General features: G+C 43.8%; 1 long non-coding RNA gene across 1 annotated transcript in view; it reads right to left on the reverse strand.

Moving 5' to 3' along the window:
* The window catches only part of LOC132417495 (uncharacterized), a 31,849-nt gene extending 21,296 nt beyond the window's left edge, over positions 1-10,553 (reverse strand). Inside the window, exon 1 of the long non-coding RNA XR_009517861.1 lies at positions 10,455-10,553. This is a non-coding gene — a long non-coding RNA (uncharacterized lncRNA). The remainder of the gene's footprint in view (positions 1-10,454) is intronic.
* Positions 10,554-21,188: the final 10,635 nt, after the last annotated feature.

Genomic DNA, 21,188 nt, shown 5'->3' on the forward strand with positions numbered 1-21,188 from the left:
TTGTGTCCATGGTGAGCTTTGCTGAAGAGCAGTAGTTCTCAACTTTACTGAATAGGTGGGGGACTTCTTAAAGTAGACCTCAGGGTCCTACCCCAGTGGTTCTTATTCTGTAGGTCTGGAGCAGGGTATGAGAATTTGCATTTTTAGCGGGTTCCCAGGTGTTGCCGATACTGCAGGTTTGGAGACCACACTTTGGGAGCCACCGCTCTGAATGTCTGTTTTCTTGGGAACTCCCTGAGACAGCCATTTTTAGCTATTTCTCCTTGGGATGGTCAGATTCCTCAAAGAAGCATCTTCCAATCTCATGCTCAGGGTCTAGGCCCTGCTGCTAGCACTTTGCTGACCTAAGAGGGCTTAGAGGGAAGGTCTAATCATTAGATGTGTAAGTTTTCATCTGATCCCCCTGTTGTATTATGGTAGACTTGCCATCAACCATTGCTAGAATCTTCCAGTCCAGAGACCCTCTGTTCCACCCTCTCCAGAGGGAAAAAACCTCTCGACTTGTACCAGTGGAGACGAGTGACCGTCCCTCTGCCGGGGACCCAAATGCTTCCCAAGCAGACTCTCAGCTGATCCTCCTCGAGCCCCGCCTTTAGCTCCACTTACTGGAACCACTAATTCCTGCACGTCCGGGGGGTGCTGAGCGCAATGAGTTTGCACCTCACCTCCTACTCTGTCGGCTTCGAATTCTGGTTCTTGGGTCTGAAATGTCAATAGTCCTTGTCCTTCTGCCTGCAGCTGCCAGGACTTTGTTGCTCTGTTCTTCCCCTTCATTTTCTTTGTCCTTGTGGGTTTCTACCCTTTTGAAACCTCCGTTGCTGTCATTTCAGCGGGCTTTCAAGAGGAAAGAGCGCTAAACGAAAATGTTCAATCCGCTCTCTTTACCCCGAAGTCCCTAACAGCGCTCTAAAAACATTTGGGTTAGCATTAAGTGCGGATCATTCTGAGCTCTCTGTATCTGCAAAGATAGATGCGGCCTCACTGTGACTATTTCGGGTTTATGGACTATTTTTTTCTTTCTGTGCTAAAGAAAGCTTCCTAATTCAAAATGATTTTTTTAAAAACACATCTCCAGTAATGACCCCCAGAAGAAAATATGAAGACTCTAACTTTTTCTGGTTTCTCAGACTTGCATTAATTAGAAAATGCCCTCAAGAAACAGTAAAGCTCTAAATCAGATTCATTTCAATATTCAAGTTGTCAGTTTTACAATACTTCTAATGAAGCGCTCAGCATAATGAATTGCACAATTATAATGAAACGGGGTTCTAATGAGCAATTACAATTCCAAGCAAGAACATTCCAGGGTTTTTGTTTTTTTTAATTGTATTTCTCTCAAACTGGAGGCTAACAAGTAGTTATGAAAAAAATTAATGCGGGGGCTCCCCTGGTGGCGCAGTGGTTGGGAGTCCGCCTGCTGATGCAGGGGACATGGGTTCGTGCCCTGGTCCGGGAAGATCCCACATGCCGTGGAGCGGGTGGGCCCGTGAGCCATGGCTGCTGAGCCTGTGCGTCCGGAGCCTGTGCTCCGCAGTGGGAGAGGCCACAACAGTGAGAGGCTCACGTACCGCAAAAAAAAAAAATAATAATAATAATAAATAAATTAATTAATTAATTAAAATAAATATTTGATGAGCCTCCAGCGCACTCTTCACCTTCTGTGGATAGAGGTCAGAATCACAAGATGAAAGGAGCCTGGATTTCTGAGTACCAACTTGTAGGAGAGCTACCCAGGAGAGCTGCTGACCCACTTTGGAAATTGTGTGAGTGAGAACTAAACTACTAGTACATCAAGCCACCGAGATTCGGGGATTACTTGTTATTGCGAAGCAGCCTCACTTCTTGACTAACACCATTCCTGAGGTAGAGGGGGGCCATGCATCACTCAGTGTTTATTCCCCTGGGGATCAGTGCTTTGTACATCTTTCCAAAGTGGGATGAAGAGTAAATAAAATAGTTGTCATAAACATATATTTTCACCTAAGGAAAGACTGAAATCCCCTTAAGAGCAACATCTCTATTTTCTGTGAACATGAGATTAATGATTTAACAGATGTGTGTTTCTGATATTTGCTGGCCGACTTCAGCAATGAGATTGAGGGGAAAGCGGGGCGGAAACAGTTGCCAGCCATTCTCCCCACAGTTGGCTGGCCTGCTCCTTCTGGATGTGGCTAGCTGTCACCTTCAGAGCAAGGTCTTCAGGGCTCACCATGCTACAGGAATACTCACCTGTTTTCTAATATTATTCTCTATCTTAGCAGTTATCTTCATAGAATTTACCTCAGGTACTTCCCTGGTGGTCCGGTGGTTAAGACTCCACCCTTCCAATGCAGGGGGCACAGGTTTGATCCCTGGTCAGGGAACTGAGGTCCCACAAGTTGCGCGGCCAGAAAAAAAAAAAAAAAGAATTCACCTCAGGTTGTAATTATTCGCCTGGTTTGTTTGAATTCCAGATTAGACTGGAAACTTTGTAAAGGAACCACATCCGTCTTGTTCACTGTTGTTTCCAGGTACCTAGGGCATGTCTGGCTCACGGTAATGCACACTCGTGATGATTGGTAAGGTAAGGAAGGAAAATGAAGAAGCCTCGAATAAAAAAAAAAATCACTGTAGGGTGGAGGCAAATAGCTCACACTTCCAAACCTCAAAGTCACAGTTGTACACAGTAAAATAACCAATGAAAAGGCAAAATTATGTTCCATAAAATACATTTAAGAAGAAAGGAACATGACTGAAGCACTAAAAACATGACCATATAACATGTTTAAAAGCAGGTGACTTCACATCTATAGGAGGAAATCTTAGTTAACTGGAAAAATCATTCAACATAATTCCACAAAGAGTCAAAATAAATGAGACATGACTAGTCATTCTTTCACCAATTCAGCAGTTCATTTCTCAACAAATATTTACTGTGTATCTAGAAGATACAGAATATTTTTCTGGAAGTTGCTGGGAATTTTAAGTAGCAGATAACACCCTCCTCTTTCTCTTCCTCTACAGTGACTTATAATCGAAAACATTCAAGAAAAGTGGCCTTGCCTCCTGTTTCCACCTGAGCCCAGGTGCCATAGTTCTCTCTGTTCCCATTGTGGGTCCTTTGTTGTACCTGACATAGAACTTTTTTTTCGGTACACGGGCCTCTCACTGCTGTGGCCTCTCCCATTGTGGAGCACAGGCTCCGGACGCGCAGGCTCAGCGGCCATGGCTCACGGACCCAGCCGCTCCGCGGCATGTGGGACCTTCCCGGACCAGGGCACGAACCCGTGTCCCCTGCATCGTCAGGCGGACCCTCAACCACTGCGCCACCAGGGAAGCCCCAGGGCAAGTGACTTTTATACTAAGCATAACTCCAGGTCTTCAATCCTCACTTCCATCTACCAACACCTCCTTTTATCATCATTTCATGAAAAGATGCGATGCATTTCACATAGAAAAGACTCAGTAAATGTGTGCTATACAGTGAAATAATCACACCCACAGAGTTCGCTTTTCTGTGGATTTCCCCTCCTGGAGAGAACGTGTCCCCTCTATCTTGTCCCCCCACCTGGAATGTGTCCTCCTTATCGCTCAGTTCCTGCAGTCTGTGGGCCACAAGCCAGTAGTACTTCCTGAAACTCTCACGATCGCTAGGACATTTTGAAGCCACTTCCAGGCTGTCTTCAGACTTGCCAAAATCGCTGCCTGCCCCCCTTACCCCCCCTGAAACTGCAGTTCCATCCAAACCTGGGCCAAGGTGGGCTCCGAGAGATGGAGCCTCTTTTTCCCTTGCACTTGAGAGCTGTCTATCTCAAGTGTAAAGCAAGTTGAATATTTCTGTTGAATTTTTTTAACTCCAGGGATTCAAATGTGTTCCCTAAGAGGCAGCTCAGTGAGGTAGAAAGAGCACTGAATCAGCAGTCCAGAAAACGTGGTGGTTTCATGTCCTGGGTCTGCCTCTGTGTGTCTAGAGCACACAGGGTCTTAACCTCTCTGGGTTGGACCAGAAGGCCATCACCTTTAACCCCAAAAAACCCATGAGTGTGTTTTTCATCCTAACAGTATGGGTTCTATTGACCAATATATGGTATTGTCTCTTGGGAGAAAACAGTTTGCTGATATAGCAGGTGTCTGAGAGTTCTGCCTGCTGAATTGTCATCAAAGCAAGAGAGTCCCACGGTTGTCGGCTGCCCAATGAGGCTCCACGGAAATATCTAATACAATGGGGTGTTTCTTTGATGTTTCTTGGTCCCAGTCTTTGCTTGACTCTTGGAGCTTTGTTTCTATGAAGGCTTTTCTAGCAAATAAGAATGTTTATCTCAGTAAGTCCTAAGGCATTATTTAAGTTCAACAAATAGCACTTTTGAGTGGAAGCAGATTTGAATGGCTAGAATTTATTTGCCTGTGCGATGATAATTAGCTGTATAATTCACTTCTTTTTTCGGGTCAGTACTGAAATCCTATGTCCCTGGACTGGGATTAGATTCCCTAATGATTCAAATGGCTGTTCGGAGATTATCTCCACTTCACTGTGGAGACGGGCATCTGAAGGATACTTTCCCTCGATTCTTGAATATGAAGTAACAGCACTTACAAATCATTCATTAAATAACCATTTAGCTATCAAGGTCATGAAACAAAGGACTCAATCAATCTTTTAAACATAGGCTTTTTTTTTTTTTTAAGCAACATTCATTGTCATTATCATAACTACTTCTGCTAACAGGAGGGGGAAACATCACCACCTAGTTTCTTCCTGCCAAGCAGTAAGTTGCTTCAGCAAGTTCTCTATTCAGAATGCAAAGGTTTTACTAAGTCAAAGAGACTTAGTAAAAGTGACAGGTGACTGGGGGTGATCTGTGCTTTGAATTCCAGGAGCTGGCTGCCCTGTCTCCGTTGCCTCAGGTGGGTTGATCTGGGGACAGATTCCCCAGTGAGCCTGCCCTGCCTGTTCTTTTGTTCCTTGGGCAGCAGTCCAGAGCTGCTCGTGACGCTGGTCCTGTGCAGGGAGAAATCACTCTCTCTCCATCAACACGCATCAGGCAAAATAGTCGGATATCAGTTACTTGGCTGAGTGAGGATGATATAATTGAACTTGACTGTATGGCTTGCTCGATGTCTGTAGCTTTGGGTTGGCATTTATCTAGTCCTGCAGCAGCAAGCTCTTCTCCCATGAACAGCTGTTAATTAGAATGGTTTTGTTTTCCTTGACGGATCGATAATTCTTCCTCTTACATTTAAAAATAATTTTAAAAGTTCCTTTCCTCGGGAGAGATGGCATAAACTGAAGGGGATAGTGGGAAAAGTCAGGCATTGGATGTTTCTAATGCAGGATTTTTCTAACAGCATTTTTCTAATGCTATTAATCTAGAAAGCCTCCAGACATTTCACAGTGGCGTTTCAAGGGATCCCACCATCTGCCTATGTCTCAGGCTCAGTGAATTACTTAGCAATGCTTTTAGGAGGCAGATTCGGACATTGTGCTGCTGCTTTTATATTTTCCACGTGCTATGTAATTGACTAGGGTAGTCACCCTCCTCTTCTTCTAATGTAGGATCCAGTGGGTCCCCAGGTACTCATGCCACATGCCAAGATGACGTGATAAATCACCCATGTTTACTCTGGCCTCTTCTTGGATCTCACAGAAAACTTGGGGGACTAAGGAGCTACAACTTGTTGGCCCGTTTTCTCCTATGTTCTTTTCCTATAAGAAATGGTATTTTAGTGGGCTTAATATGTGCCAGGAACTACTTCAAGGGCTTAACATGCATTCACTCCTTTTATCTTCACCACAGCCCTACTGGGTAGGGACTATCATGGTTCCCATTTTGATGGGGGGGAGTAGGGCACGAGGCATGTGGGATCAGGGATTGAACCCGTCTCCCCTGCATTGGAAGTATGGAGTCTTAACCACTGGCCTGCCAGGGAAGTCCCTTGACCCCATTTTAAAGATGAAGTAGTTGAGATACAGAGGGTCTAAGTAACATGTCCAATTTCATAGTAGATGGCAGGGTCAGGATTCAAACCCAAGCTCTCTGACTCCAGTGCCCATGGTCTTTACCATTTCACGAACTGAAATTAGTGAGCAGACACTAAATTCCAGCCATGTGATGACAGTAGGAATATCAGTGATATAAAGATCCTTGGGGAAAAACCATATATATTGGTCTTAAGCATTCAGGTCATTTGCCTCTAGAGATTGCTTTAGTTTGCACTAAAAAACAAGAACAGAAAAAGACAAAACAAAACAAAAAACTGAAAACAAAGCTAGACTGCATTGCTTAGTCCTTGAAATCTACCCTCTACCCTCAGCCCAGATCTTCTGCTACCTGCTTATCTGGGAAGCTCACATCTCTTCATAGTTGTAACCTGTATCTTCCACACTCAAGTTAGAACGCATCCTTTCTCCAGATTCCTGGTCCTCGAGGAAATGAGCTCATCTATTTGGTTCTTCAAGACCCTCCACTGGGTTCTTTCCATCAGATGCACAGGCAATCCTGACTCCCTCCCCTCTTTCCTGACGGGCTGCTGGCTTTCTCTCCCACCTCAACTTTCTGCAAACTAAACATCTCATCTCATATGCTCTCTTTTTCTTTGATTATCACTGTTTATCCCCAACCTAAATAGAAAGAAGCCCAAATGCTAACCACCCAATCCAGGGTAGCTGAGGGTCGCATGTTGGGGTCTATGACCCAGTTGTCTCTCTGCCTTCTGGGTGTCCTTGGTCTACCTGCCCCACTGCCTCTCCCATCTGCAATGCAGATGCCCCGGGGAGGTCTATAAAGGGAAAGAAAAGCTGAACACAACCAGAGACCAGGAGGGGCCTCTCGAAATGGAAAATTAGGACATCTTCTCAAGTCTATGACATCACTGTTGCCATTAAAGAACAACCAACTCTTGTCCAGAATCTCAGGCAGGAACTTGAGTGGAGTTTCTAGAGCATGACACAGGAAGCTCATTTAATTCAGACAAATAGAGGCAAACCTAGACTAAATCAGAGAATGTTTAAAGGAATGTATGTCTCACAAGCAATGTCAACTTACTGTATTTAAAACTGAACTTGTCATTTCCAGCTAAAACACCTGTTTGCCCCCCAGTCTTTGCATCCGCTGGCTTCCTTGATTTCTCCTTTTCCTTTACACCCTGTCAGCAGGTCCTACCAGTGCCACTTCTAACACGTACCCTAAATCTTTCCATTCACCCCCATCTCCATTTCCACTTCCCTCGTCCGTGCCACCATCGCCCTCACTTGTACTCGCCCACCCGCCTCCTAACTGGTCTCCCTATTTCTCTTTGCCCCTCCACGTCCATTCTCCACACAACAGCCAGAACAATCTTTCGAAAACATATATCGGATCCCGTGACTACCCTGTTTAATGCCCTTCAAAGTCTCCCGACTGCACGTAAAATAAAACTCAAACTCCTTTCAGGGCTCTGCAGTTCTGGACGCCGCTGACTTTTCTGACCTCATTACACGCCACTCTCTGACTTGGTCCCCAAACCACAGCCACACCAGACTTTGTCTCCTCGTTGCCCTCAACTGTGGGCCCCGCACTGGCTGTTCCCTTGGCCTGGAAGACTCTTCTGCAGGAATCCACGTGGTTGGCTCCACATCATGCAGGCCTCAACTCAGATGGTATCTAGACACTCACAACGTGCTACAGACTTGAACTGCATTGGATGGCAGTGTGTGTCCTAAGTGAGCTCCGAGGGAGTCTAAGGATTCACCGATGAACGCAGCTGAAGGGCATCTATGCAGACAGGCCTTCCCTGACCTCCAGTCTCAACTATCCAGTGTTTATGAAGAAGATGTGGTACATATACACAATGCAATATTACTCGGCCATTAAAAAGAATGCAATGATGCCATGTGCAGCAACACGGATGGACCTAGAGATTATCATACTAATTGAAGTCAGACAAAGACAAATATCATATGACATCACTTATATGTGGAATCTAAGAAAATGATACAAGTGAACCTATTTACAAAATAGAAATAGACTCACAGACATAGAAAACAAACTTACGGTTACCCAAAGGGGAAAGTGGGGGGATGGATAAATTAGGAGTTTGGGATTAACAGATACACACCACTATATATAAGATAGATAACCAACAAGGAAGGACCTACTGTAGAGCACAGGGAACTATATTCAATATCTTGTAATAACCTATAATGGAAAAGAATCTGAAAAAAGAATATATATATATATACATATATATATATGTATATATATATAACTGAATCGCTTTGCTGTACACTTGAAGCTAACACAGTATTGTAAATCAACTGCATTTCAATAAAAACTAAAAAACAAAACAAACTAACTAACTATCCAGTGTTTTATCACATTCTTGTGATGGGCTTTCTTCATAGCACCTGTGGCCACCTGGAATGACCTTGTCCACTTATTTTCTATCTTCCCCACGAGGATGAGGGCCCTCTGGTTCTTGCCTCAGGGCCAGGCCATGGCAAAGCATAAAGTACATGTGTTGTGTGAAGTTTGTAAACAGTAGCAAGGCACACACAGGGCCTGAGAACAGAGAGCACTTCGTTTCCTTCTTGGCTTTCCATTAACCAGCCGTGTCAACTTGGAAATGCTGCTTCAACTTTTTCTTCACCTGAGCTTTGATGATAATGGAAATTCTTTTTTTTCTTTTTTTGCGGTACGCGGGCCTCTCACTGCTGTGGCCTCTCCCGTTGCGGAGCACAGGCTCCGGACGCACAGGCTCAGCGGCCATGGCTCACGGGCCTAGCTGCTCCGCGGCATGTGGGATCTTCCCGGACCGGGGCACGAACCCGTGTTCCCTGCATCGGCAGGCGGACTCTCAACCACTGCGTCACCAGGGAAGCCCTGAAGATTCTTTTAAGGCCTAAGTTCCATAACAAGTAGGAGGAAAAGGCCTAACTAGGTACAGTAACTTGCTGCTGGGCCTTTCCTAAATCGATGGGAATAGTTATTAGGCCCTGAAACGCTTCATGAATCGAGGGGAACTTAGCTTACATTCCTATAGTTTTAAAAGTCCTGTGCATTGTTTTCTAATCCTTTGTCAACTGTTCTCTGTGTAAGGCATAGATAGTACCACTCAACCAACCACAGAACTTTCTATATTAAAACAGATTCATTTCTCCCCAGTGCTAGAGGGTGGAATGTTGATTGAAGCGAGTTCTGAGTTAGTCTGTGACTCCATCGATGAGCATGGCTGAAGAGCGTAGTAATGAGAGGCCTCCTCAGCATCTGAGCCTCTCACTTCAGGTGGAAAGCTGGGCTCTAGGAGTTGTTATGGAATACAGGGGCAGACCTAGAATCCAGCTCTCTCACTCCCAGGAGCCGTCCTTTCTTCTGTACCTCACTGCTGCCCGCCAGCCCTGGCACAGCCACCTGGGCTCATGCCTTCTCAGTGGGCTCTGCTGAGGCTCAAACAGTGCTCTGATTCTTTCAGCTGATAAAGGTTTGAGTGGCTACTCTCCCAGATACTGTTCTCTCTCTCTCTCTCCCTCTCTCCCTCTCTCTCTCTCTCCCTCTCTCTCTCTCTCTCTCTCTCTCTCTCTCTCTCTCTCTCTCTCTCTCTCTCTCTCTCTCGGTTTTCCTTTGCAGCAGAAACATCAAAGACTCCAACTTCAATAGCCCATGGTTCTGTAAGTGAAGTGGCTTTGGTGTCCCCTTCTGGATCATAAACCTAATAAGGCCGAGAACTCTGCTGTACAACCAACAGCCGTTATAAACATATATGAGTCAGTCAGTAGATTAAAAAATAAATAAATCTGTGAATAAATACACTGGGGGTGGGAGATAAGAAGTAGATCTTCTCAAAGAACTGATACGCTATAACCTTGGAAAAGCTACAGTTCAGAAAGGGAACTTGAGATTTCCATAAGAAAGGAAAGACTGGAATTTGTGTGTTTTTTAAAAAATTTCATCCCAGGGCTTCCCTGGTGGCACAGTGGTTGAGAGTCCGCCTGCCGATGCAGGGGACGCGGGTTCGTGCCCCGGTCTGGAAAGATCCCACATGCTGCGGAGCGGCTGGGCCTGTGAGCCATGGCCACTGAGCCTGCGCGTCCGGAGCCTGTGCTCTGTGACGGGAGAGGCCACAACAGTGAGAGGCCCGCGTACTGCAAAAAAAAAAAAAAAAAAATTTCATCCCAAAGTTGACAACTGGCCAAAGAGTTTTCCAGCTTATTGCCTCTTCCCTAGTTTCAGGATGAAACTCTATTTGATTTGATTATATAAGAAAAGGAGAGGAGAGACTTTGGCCTGAATAACAAACCACAGGACTCTTCTTATCTAAAAGTGACCATAGAAGTATTCTTTTCATCCCTAAAACAAGGTCATTTACATACACACACAGAAAACATGCCAGTGTGGCACATGGCTTCTTTTTCCAGCTCCTTCGCCTGAGGATGCAGAGCTGATGGGCTGGGCTACATCAGTCCTAGACACTGAGAAAATCCAGGCTTCCCAGAAACTTACGAGCTGCTCTGTCCTGGCTCAACACCTCCAGCAGTTCAGCTGCCACACGTGGTTTCCTGGTTGTAATTCAGTCACGATTCTGGCTTTAGCTTCATCTACACAAAGCAGTAGCCTCTCCGGGGCTCCAAGGACCTAGGGGTCAGAGACCTCAGTTTAACTTTTGGTGTTCTGTGTACAACCAGGCAGAGCCCTGCCAGCCACCCCTGAAATACCTGGTCCTGGGTTTAACCTCATGTGGCCCCTCTGTGGACATCAGGGTCTACTGAGATGGCAAGTTACATCCGGGCCCTCTGATCAGCCTGCTATGCAAATGCAACTTGAAGGCAGAGACTAAGGTCTGCCACCCCCATTCAGGACCCATGGTCTGGAAGATGATCTGGTAGTAGTCAGTCCTGGAGTATTAATCACTGTATTTATCAGTTTGGTCACTTATGGGAAAATTGAGCACACTGGTTTAAAATCTTAGCTTAGCATGGAAAGATGTGTATGTGATCCTTCCAACCCCACAGTCATTCTCTACTTCATTGTCCTATTTGTTATCTTCACTGATGATCTGAGTTTATATTATGTATTTGCTTACCAGGTCCTTGCCTATTTCTTCCCAATAGAAAGTCAGCCTTACAACGACAGGAACTTTATCTTATCCACTGCTACCTCTACGGTACTCAGAACAGTGCCTGGCCCATAGTAGGTGCTCAATAAATAATCACTGAACAAACAAAGTATTCGAAATTAGTCAAAGTATTTTTGGCAAGGGGGCAGGAACTCAACTTTGTTTAATTCCTCTCACGTTCCCGCCTTATAACAACCATACCAGGATAGGGGTGTTATCCCCATTTTATACCCGAGGAGACGGACAGCATATCTTCTCAGGCAGTTAACACAATACAAACCAGAAGCCAGAATAATAGCTGTCTGTCTCTGGGCTGAGATGATCTCTCTAAGGATGGAGGATGATGAAAGAAAACAGGGAAGGGCCAGACTGATTTGTAACTGAGGAAAACAAGATGGGCAATGAGAAACTAGAGCTCTGCAGAGGTTCAACCTCACCCCAGGAGGCTTCCGGTGTGCCAGCCTGACTTTTCTTTTAAAACTCTGCTCAAATGTCCACTTCCACTTGGGGTTTATTTCTCCTAAGAAACCATTACCAAGTTCTCTTCCTTTCTAGGACATGCGTTCTGCACGCCCACTTTGGCTCTTGGAGGGCGTGTCTGCTGTATCCGTAAGGGATGGATGGGGGTTGTTGATCCAGCGTGTGGTGCGCTACTTAGGTACCCAAAGTCCCCCACCCACAAACCTCTGCTCTAACAACCCACCATGCCCACGCGTCTACCATTAGAATTCCACTTTTGGCTGAAGCATGTTTTCAGAAGGTATCTGTTAAAATACAGATTGATTGATTTACTCACTTTACCTAGGAAAAGACTCATGACTGTGGATCGAGTCATACACAGTCATGAGCTTGCAAGGAATCCAGTTGAAGTAGCAGAACCTGGAGTTCTAGTACCTGATCTTACAGGGGTGGACATCCTGGGAATTCTGTAGTGCTGTGGGGTCTGGCCATGGGAGAATGAATTCAAAGATACATCAAAAACAGAAGGATCAGTCTCTAAGCAGCAAGGCATCACCGCGTAAGACCCAGACTTTGTCCAGTCCTGATTCTTACCTGCAGAGATCCAGCACATAGGTGAGCAATATCCAGAAGCCTGGGGACAGTTCAGAGAAGCTGGGTTAACCGGGCTGAGAAGGAAGTAGGGTGCACGGCAGTCCTCAGTACCAGGGAAACCAAAACGCGGGCTGGGAACCAGAACCGGGGCATTGAGTTCAGACAGAGACTGACTGGCTGCACTGCAGCCTTATTCATGCTCAGCGACCTATTTCTGGTTCTAAGTGAAAGTGAGAAGGAGCTTCACCTCTGCTTTCATCCAGCAGCGCTGGGGACCCAACTTCTCCTGTGTCCTCTGGCTTCCCCAGTGGAGTCCCTTTCTCCCCCTCCTCACTGGGTTTCTAGTACACATGGTCCGTTCAGGTATACGATTCTGTTTGATATTACTGTTTAGTAACGGTTGGTGTGTTTATAAACCTAAAATGCAAATTACCTGCCTTCCATTAGATATTTGTTTCCATTTTAAAAACTGATACCACAATTTCCCCGTGTCTTCAAGCAAAGTGAGATGCCCCTTTTATGAATTCTCACTGTATGCTGTGCTTGCCTTTCATAACTTTTGCCACAAGGTAAATAAATGATTGTTTGTGTAGTGATTTAGGCGATGTCTGTCTCCCTGATAGACTGTAAAGACAGGAACTATGTCTGTCTTATTCATGGATTTATCCCCTAGCACGTAATAGAGCTCCTGGTGCACAGTGTGTATTCATAAATATTACATGAACGAATCAATGGATGAAGAAGGCATGGCTAGATTTGGGACTCGACTTTGAGACCAAGATTTCTCCACTAGACCCAACATAATCCTAGGGCCAAAAGGTTTACCAGTTGGCCCATTCTGTTTACTCACCAGCTTGGGATCAAGTGCTTGCTTTTTACTCCCAGCCTTTTGACAACATCTGGTCATCTTTGATGTCACCCTCTTTCTTCATCCTTCTGATATCTTTGTCCATTTTCCTATCTTTGGTGTTCAAGTTCTTCCATCTCTGTTCTCTGGCTTTTGATATGGGCCTGGCCTTCTTATTTAAAGGGCTGTGAATACTCAGTTTCCTTGGTTTCTTTTATTCCTGTGTAGGCTGTGGATGTTGGATTGCTATCTTTTTCACTGAACACCTGTGAGCCCTTATCCAGCTCCTACGGAGGAGCTGCCAGTCTGGCCTCACTGAAAGCCCTATGGCCTATTATCTCTCTGTAGAATTCACCTTACTTATTTATGTGTTAGAGCCAAGGGGACATCCATTCAACACTTACATTATAACACTGTATCAAGGAGGAAGGTATTTTCCTCTACCCTTCTAAGTTCTTCGGGCTGGTCTAAGAAGTAAATTGACATGAGACATATTAACAGGAGAAAATCAAACAAAAAGTTGAGTCACGTGAATACACGGGAGAGACAAAGGAGAACTGAACCCTCATCTTAAATACCAGCTTCAGCTAAAGACAAAAGAGGATGTTGAGGATGGGAGAGTCAGTAACTCTCTGATGGGAGCTTATCAGGAAAAGCACAGTAAACAATGGTAAGGGCGTTATGCAGATTTAAGTCATTGCCTTCTTCATGGTAAGAATTTCTAGAGATTTGGTCATCTTTCTCTTCCTGGTACATGGAAGGAGACACCCTTGCATATAGAGATTTCCCTTACAAATATAAACGTTTCTTACAAAAGGGTAACTCCTAATTAGTTTTCAGAATTTTTCCCATGTCTGCTGTTTCCTAGAAAATAACCAGCTTAAAATAATTAATATGCCAAAGAGACAAGATTTTTTAAAGGAGGAGCTCTTTTACAATAGAAGAGAGAATTGGGATGATACATAAGACAAGGACCTCAAGATAAGCAAATTTAAAGATCACCGGGCCAGCCAAGAGTCACAGTCACACGGCAACGTGACCATGGACAAGTCACGTAACTTTTCTGAGCCACAGCTTCCAAATATATAAAACGAAGCAACTAAATAGTTTCTTAAGTCGTTTCCAGCTTGTGTGATTCTCTAGTGTTTTGAGTTTTAGAAGAAAGTTCTCGACAGAAATATTCTTTCAAGAATAATTGCTAACTGCCCCAGCTTGAGCACAATCAGAACTCTTAATTTGTTCACATTCCAGGTTGGATTTCCATTTGTGTCTTTGACAAAATAAGTATTGGCTTTTTAGAATTTTTTAATTACCGTGAGACTAGTGTATCGACGGGGCTCTCAGAGCAATCTTAGAGCATCGGTAACTGCTTATGATTCTAGCAATCTTGCAGTAGGTTATTCATTCTTTGGTATTTGGTTTGACATTTATTTTTCTTTTTCAGCCATATTGACTTAAATATCATTAGCCCCCAAATGCACCAAAGGGCAACTGCATTGACTTTTTTAGTTCTACTCAGCTATTACATCGTAATTCATCTTTTACGGCAAAACTTCCATTGTGAACAGGCCAGGAGGGCTGAATTTGCATCATAGTCACACCTTCCAGTAAACTGTAGAGTCTACTTTAAATGTTACAGGAGTAAATCACAAGATAGGAGAAAACACTTGCTAAAGGGCAAATGATTTGAAACTTCTATTTGAGAGAGTATTAGGAGAGGAATGAATGAAGCTATGGAAGTGTATCATATTAGAAAGGGGAAAAGTGTCAACCAATTCTTACAAAATCGGATGATTTCCATTGAAAAATCTCCCTAATTGATTACATGTTGCACAACATGGGTTAATTTGGGATTCAAGTAACCCAAAGGTTTCTAAAAGCCCACCAAAGAAGAGAGAGAATCTTCTGGGCAGCAAAACTAACTGTCCCTAAATAGGGTCTCTGTTATTCCATGGGGTCAGAGCCTAGAAAAAAAGAAAAGAGTAAGAAAGCCTCTTTCACCTAGGAATTTAAACATTTTTGGTAAACTGTTTTCTTGAAGTTAATTTTTTCTAATTGAGACTCCAAATCTAGGGGAGATTGGGTTTGTATGGAAGGAGTCTCCCACTATCATCTTATCCTTGTTAAATATCTGTCACAATATTAAGGTGTTTTCAACTGCAAGGGAAGAGAAACGCTAACTGGTGGGTCTAACCCTAAACTGAAATGGTTTTCCCCACAATCTTTCTGCTGGGTTTGTGTGGTGAATGTTACTTTCATAATTAACCAGCCAGTGTCCTGTCTTTTGGACAAAAGAAGAGTCAGTCACAACGTGGCAAAAGTAGACAACAAAAAATAAGAACTAAGCAACAAAAGTAAAAATAAACAAATGGGCCTGCATCAAACTAAAAAGCTTCTGTACAGCAAAGGAACCATCGACAAAATGAAAAGGCAACCTACATAATGGAAGAAATGTTTGCATCATATATCTGATCAGAATGGCTATTATCAACAAGATAAGACGTAACAAGTGTTGATGAGGGTGTGGAAAAAAGGCGACACTTGTGCACTGCTGGTGGCAATGTAAATCGGTGTAGCCCCTATGGAAAACAGTATGGAGTTTCTTTGAAAAATTAAAAATAGAACTACCGTATGATCCAGCAACTCCACTTCTGGGTATTTATTTAAAGGAAACAAAAACACTATCTTGAAAAGACACCTGCACCCTCATGTTCATTGCAGCATTATTTACAATTAGCCAAGGCATGGAAACCCTCTAAGTGTCCATTGGCAGATCAATGGATAAAGACGATGTGGTGTATATACACAATGGGGTATTATTCAGCCACAAAAAAGAAGGAAATCCTGCCTTTTGCAACAACGTGGATGGATCTTGAGGGCATTATGCTAAGTGAAGTAAGTCAGACTGAGAAAGACAAATACTGTATGATTTTTGTAAATGAACTGATAGATACAGAGAACAGTCTGGTGGTTGACAGAGGCGGGGAGTGGGGGGTGGGCAAAAATGGCTGAACGTGACCAAAAGGTACAAACTTCCAGTTAGAAGAGAAATAGGTTCTGGAGATAAAACGTATAGCATGGTGACTATAGTTAACAATACCATATTGCATGTTTGAAAGTTGCTAGGATTGTACATCTTGAAAATTCTCATCACAAGCACTCAATATATACACATATCAAACCATTATATTATACACCTAAAACGAATATAATGTTACATGTCAATTATATCTCAATAAATTTTTTTTAGACTAAAACCTCATATTCATACAGAGATCCCAGTTTGTGGGGTGTTTGTGCACTTTCACTGTCCACACCCCTCACTTCTCAGTCTTCCTTCTCTTCAGCCTCTAGAATTTCTTCCCTCTCCATAGGTCACTCATCTTGACCACAGGTCAATATCAGGATGTATGGAAGAGGGCCTTCTGAGTGGCTAACCTAGAGGGGAAGATGAGGGCCGAGTGGCAAACAGAGATGACCCATATCTGGGCACTGAGAGACACACATAGAGGTCCCAAGACCTTGATCAAAGCCTATGTTCTTTTTCAATAATAACTAAAATTATCTGCTTAATTTGGATTTCCAGTCCACAGATAATCAGAAACCAAGGCTGAGAATGAAAAATGATACCTTGGGACTTCCCTGGTGGTCCAGTGGTTACGATTCTGCACTTCAACTGCAGGGGGTGTGGGTTCGACCCCTGGTCGGGGAACTAAGATCCCACATGCCATGCTGCGAGGCAAAAACAAAAAAACAAAAAATAAATAAAAATGATACCCACAGGCTGAAAGTGATGATGGAGACAAAAAAATGGCTGTGAAACAGGTACAACTAAAAAACCCATAGAGCTCAGAGGGCATTTCGTGAGTGACTCACTGCCTAATAACCTCAGAGTCATTTCCTCTGTATTTTTATATTTCAGTTCCACAAGAGATACACCCAATAGGTCTAAAGCTTGGTTTTAAAAACAATAGTCTTTAGTTATCTGTAAACTTCCACGATACTTAATTACTCATACCAGAAATGCCTTTAAATGAGATACCATTACCTCATGTATAGAGATAAAATCCCAGGATTAGTTGGCCTGTGTTGTGTGCACTGTTTGTCTAAATGAGGCTGCCCATCTCCTAAAATACCCTCACCCCAGAAGGCCAGCACTAGGGAAGCATGAGTGTTCCCCCTTCGTCATTAGATGACAAAGGAAGAATCATACAGCTTGCCCAGCCTGGAGGTGAGCAAGACACTCAGAAGGCATCTGCACATTTTTCTCTGAGGATGCCCAGATGGCACCAGGCCCAATGTGGAGGCTGGGACATGAATCAGAGACCCCTCGTGGCTTTTGCACTAGCAGGGCTGAGTGTCTTGTCAGCAAAGTCACTGAAGGAGGCAAAACCGCCACTAACAACACCCTTCCACTTGTTCCACACTTTTCCAACACCTTCCTCTTCTAAGGTCAAGTTCAAGGCTCACCTTACCCACAGGGCCCACCCTGACCACCTGGTCAGGTCTTTCCCTCCTCTGAAGGCTGCTCATCTTATTATCCAGATCATTCATTTGGCACTTGCCAGAGGGTTTTAGATTGTCAGCTCTCATTTGCTTGGCAAAGAGCATGGGGCCCTGAACACAGCACACCCCCAATAACTATGACTCTTTTATTCATTGAGCAAATATTTATTGACTACCTACTATGTGTCAGCTACACAAAATCCCTGTCCTCACGGAGTTCACCGTCTAGTGGGGGAAGACAGACAAAGACAGATAAATAAAATGTATGGTACCTTAGATGGTGTAAGTGCTAAGGAGAAAAAATTGTATGAAATGTGGGCGGTGGGGGAGCTTTGAAATTTTAGATCTTATGATCAAGGAGAAGGTGACTGTGAGTAAAGACCTGAAGACGTCGGTGAGAGAGCCATACAGACATCTGGAGAAACGCGTTTCAGGCAGAGGGAATGGCAGGCAGATACCCTGTAAATTATGACATTAACAGACGTCGTTACTAACCCCTTGGGAGCAGGACTTTATTTCAACTTGAAAAGTCCTGCTTATTATATATAATATATATAGTAAGGCTGGCATTAACAGACACTATTGTTAACTTTTCTAGTATATATATATATATGTGTGTGTGTGTGTGTGTATACGTATATATCAATATATATGATATTGATATGATATGCTATATGACATGATATTAAAGGCTGGCATCAACAAACACTACTCTTGAACCCCTGGCAGCAGGGCTTTTCAAGCTGTAAGAACGTAAGCCATATTAAACAAAGCTCTACCAGCCCTTAGAAGATTAGACTGACAGTCTTAAACTTTTTTGTGTCTTTGCCCATAGCTCAGGTGATACAACTCAGATTATCAGCCCCAGGCAGTCCAGTTCGCCACAGCAGGAACACTGGTCCTAACCGATGGAAGAATAGTCCCACTTGGGGCAATTTATCAATGAGGCTGTTAGCAAGTCCTCTCATTATCAGCTTCTGCCAGAAATTATAGTCGGGATACTTCCTTAGACGCAAGATCAATCGGCGGTGGGAATCTTGCCCATTGTGAGGTTCGGTTTCCAACTAGTCTGGAGTTGCCCCAGAGAGGCTTGATCTGATTGGTTAAGCGGTTACATCGCCCAGCCAATCAGAATATTCAAGAGACCAGTTGAAGCCCTTTTGTCTACCCTGGCGGCTGCAGTAGCTTCTGGCAATGAAGGTCAGAGTGAAGCTTGAATGTACTATTGTAACTTCTCTTTCCTTCTCTGACGGGCCAAATTAGCCACTTGCTTACTTACTTTCCTTTCATTAAAGACCCGACGTAATAACCTCAAAGCTATTGTAGAAAACAGCGTTAAGATTTGTATCCTTTGGGGAAAACTGCGTAAGATGACCTGTCACTCCTCTCCACGCCTGCGCATCCCCGGGCCCAGGAGCAGCCCTGCCTCTCACCCCCTCAGATGTCCCACAGCCTTGAGGGCGGGGCTTGCATCTCACTCCACCACTTTTTTTTTTTTCACCCCTTCTCTTCTGGAATTATAGAATTGAATTTTGAAAGTCACTTTCTGCCAAGACTTTTAAAAATATCTTCTGTATGTGCTACTGCCAGACTGGGATTGATTTACCAAATAAAAGGACAGTAGAAGTCTGCAGAGTCAGATCAATCTTTATTGAAAACCCAACAAACATTAAAAGGCTGCCACTAAGCAGCTAGGGGTTGAAGGCAACTCCAGCTAACTGGCGCCCATAGCACTTCTATTCACTGCCAAGTTCTAGGCAACCGGCTCTCAACCCAGCTCCATCAAATTAGGCCAGTTCTCTATAGGGCTTGTGTTGCTGTGTTGCTAATGAGGGTGATACAGAGCGCCCCTATCCCAATAGCGTTCCTTCTAGATGTAGATGCTTCCCGAAACTCGAGGATTTAAAAATGCTCCCTGAAATGCCAGCTGCCATTTTGTTACTTGCATTGATCAGTGATGAAGAAATTACTAAATAGCTCCTGTTCTCACTAAATGGTGCAATAGCAATGCTAAAATGATTTGGGGACTGAAGGGATGGAGAGATATTTGGAGGAAGAAATCTCTTTTATATTGGTGGAACAACATACAATGATTTATGAAATCTGAGTCTTCTAAAAGACTGAAATAGGGACTTCCCTGGTGGCACAGTGCTTAAGAATCTGCCTGCCAATGCAGGGGACACGGGTTCGAGCCCTGGTCTGCGAAGATCCCACATGCTGTGGAGCAACTAAGCCCGTGCGCCGCAACTACTGAGCCTGCGCTCTAGAGCCCAAGAGCCACAACTACGGAAGCCCGCATGCCTACAGCCCGTGCTCCGCAACAAGAGAAGCCACCGCGATGAGAAGCCCGCGCACCGCAACGAAGAGTAGCCCCCGCTCACTGCAACTAGAGAAAGCCCGTGTGCAGCAACAAAGACTCAACGTACCCAAAGATAAATAAATAAATTTATTTTTTTAAAAAAAAGACTGAAATAGAGTGATTCTCTTTGTAAATTCTCCGAGGTTTACTAATCAACTGATTTTTATAGCAGTTTTCCTCACCCCTAGCTAACATTAGAATCACCCCAGGGTGGGACACTGGCACCCAACACAAACCAGTAACCCAGAAACTCTGGAGGTAGAGCCCAGATATCAGTAATTTTCCTCCAAATCTCTCTAGTTGATTGTAATGTGAAGCTGGGGGTGAGAACTGCTGCTCCACAGGAATCAAGTTTATTGTTTCAAGTAACAATTTTTTTAAATTGTAGAATGAAAACAAAAGCGTTATATATATAGGACTTTAAAAAGCCTGACTGTTACAAGCCCTGTCATAAGGTTTGGTTTCTTCTGGGGCCTTTCTCCTTGGCTTATAGATGGCTGTCTTCTCCTTGTGTCTTCATATGGTCTTCCCTGTATACATCTCTGTGTCTTAATCTCTTCTTTTCATAAGGACACCAGTCATACTGGATTTGGGTCCACTCACATGACCTCATTTTACTTTAACTACTTCATAAAAGACCCTCTCCCCAAACAGTCACCTTCGGAGGCAGTCAGGGTTAGGACTTGAACATATAAATTTAGAGGGGACGCAATTCAGCCCATAACAGGTACTTTGAAGTAAAGTGGATTTTTCTGTTGCTATTGTTGGGTGGGAGACAAAAATTTCTTTTTGTTAATTAAAAAAAGCATGTTAATTTAAAAAAAAAAGCATGTTAATTAAAAAAAAAAAAGAAGGCATTGAGAATAAATTCAAAAGTTCCCCGGGCATGTGCAGCATAAAGATCCTGAACCGTCGTGACGGGAAGACCTTGCCAGAGGAAGGAAGTCTCAGGACCAGCTGAAAGCGCAGGGCTGGGGTGTTCCAGAGATGCCTTGTAAAGATGTAAGAGATCGCCTGCTCATGTGGATTCTTCAACTGCCTGCATTGTCCAGAATGCCCCAGACAGCCCACGGTGCTGTAGGAGCGTGTGCAATAAACTTTCCCTTCCCAAGAGGTCTCTCCTTTCTTGGCTCTTCCAATGCTTATAAAATGTGTATTTGCATAAAAGGTAAAGCAATGTATACAATGCATGAAGGCTTGGTGCTCTTAAATCCTAGATGTGTTTAGTTAAAAATACTAAAAAATAATTTGGAGATCTTAAGAATCCACTCCCTAAATGTGTGGTTCCTGGGAAATACCACCTCAATAGGTTTTACCTTAGGCCCTCAGTTTAGTTTTTGTAAAACTGAATGTTTC

Source organism: Delphinus delphis, chromosome 21, assembly GCF_949987515.2.
Source record: "Delphinus delphis chromosome 21, mDelDel1.2, whole genome shotgun sequence".
Taxonomy (NCBI): Eukaryota; Metazoa; Chordata; class Mammalia; order Artiodactyla; family Delphinidae; genus Delphinus; species Delphinus delphis.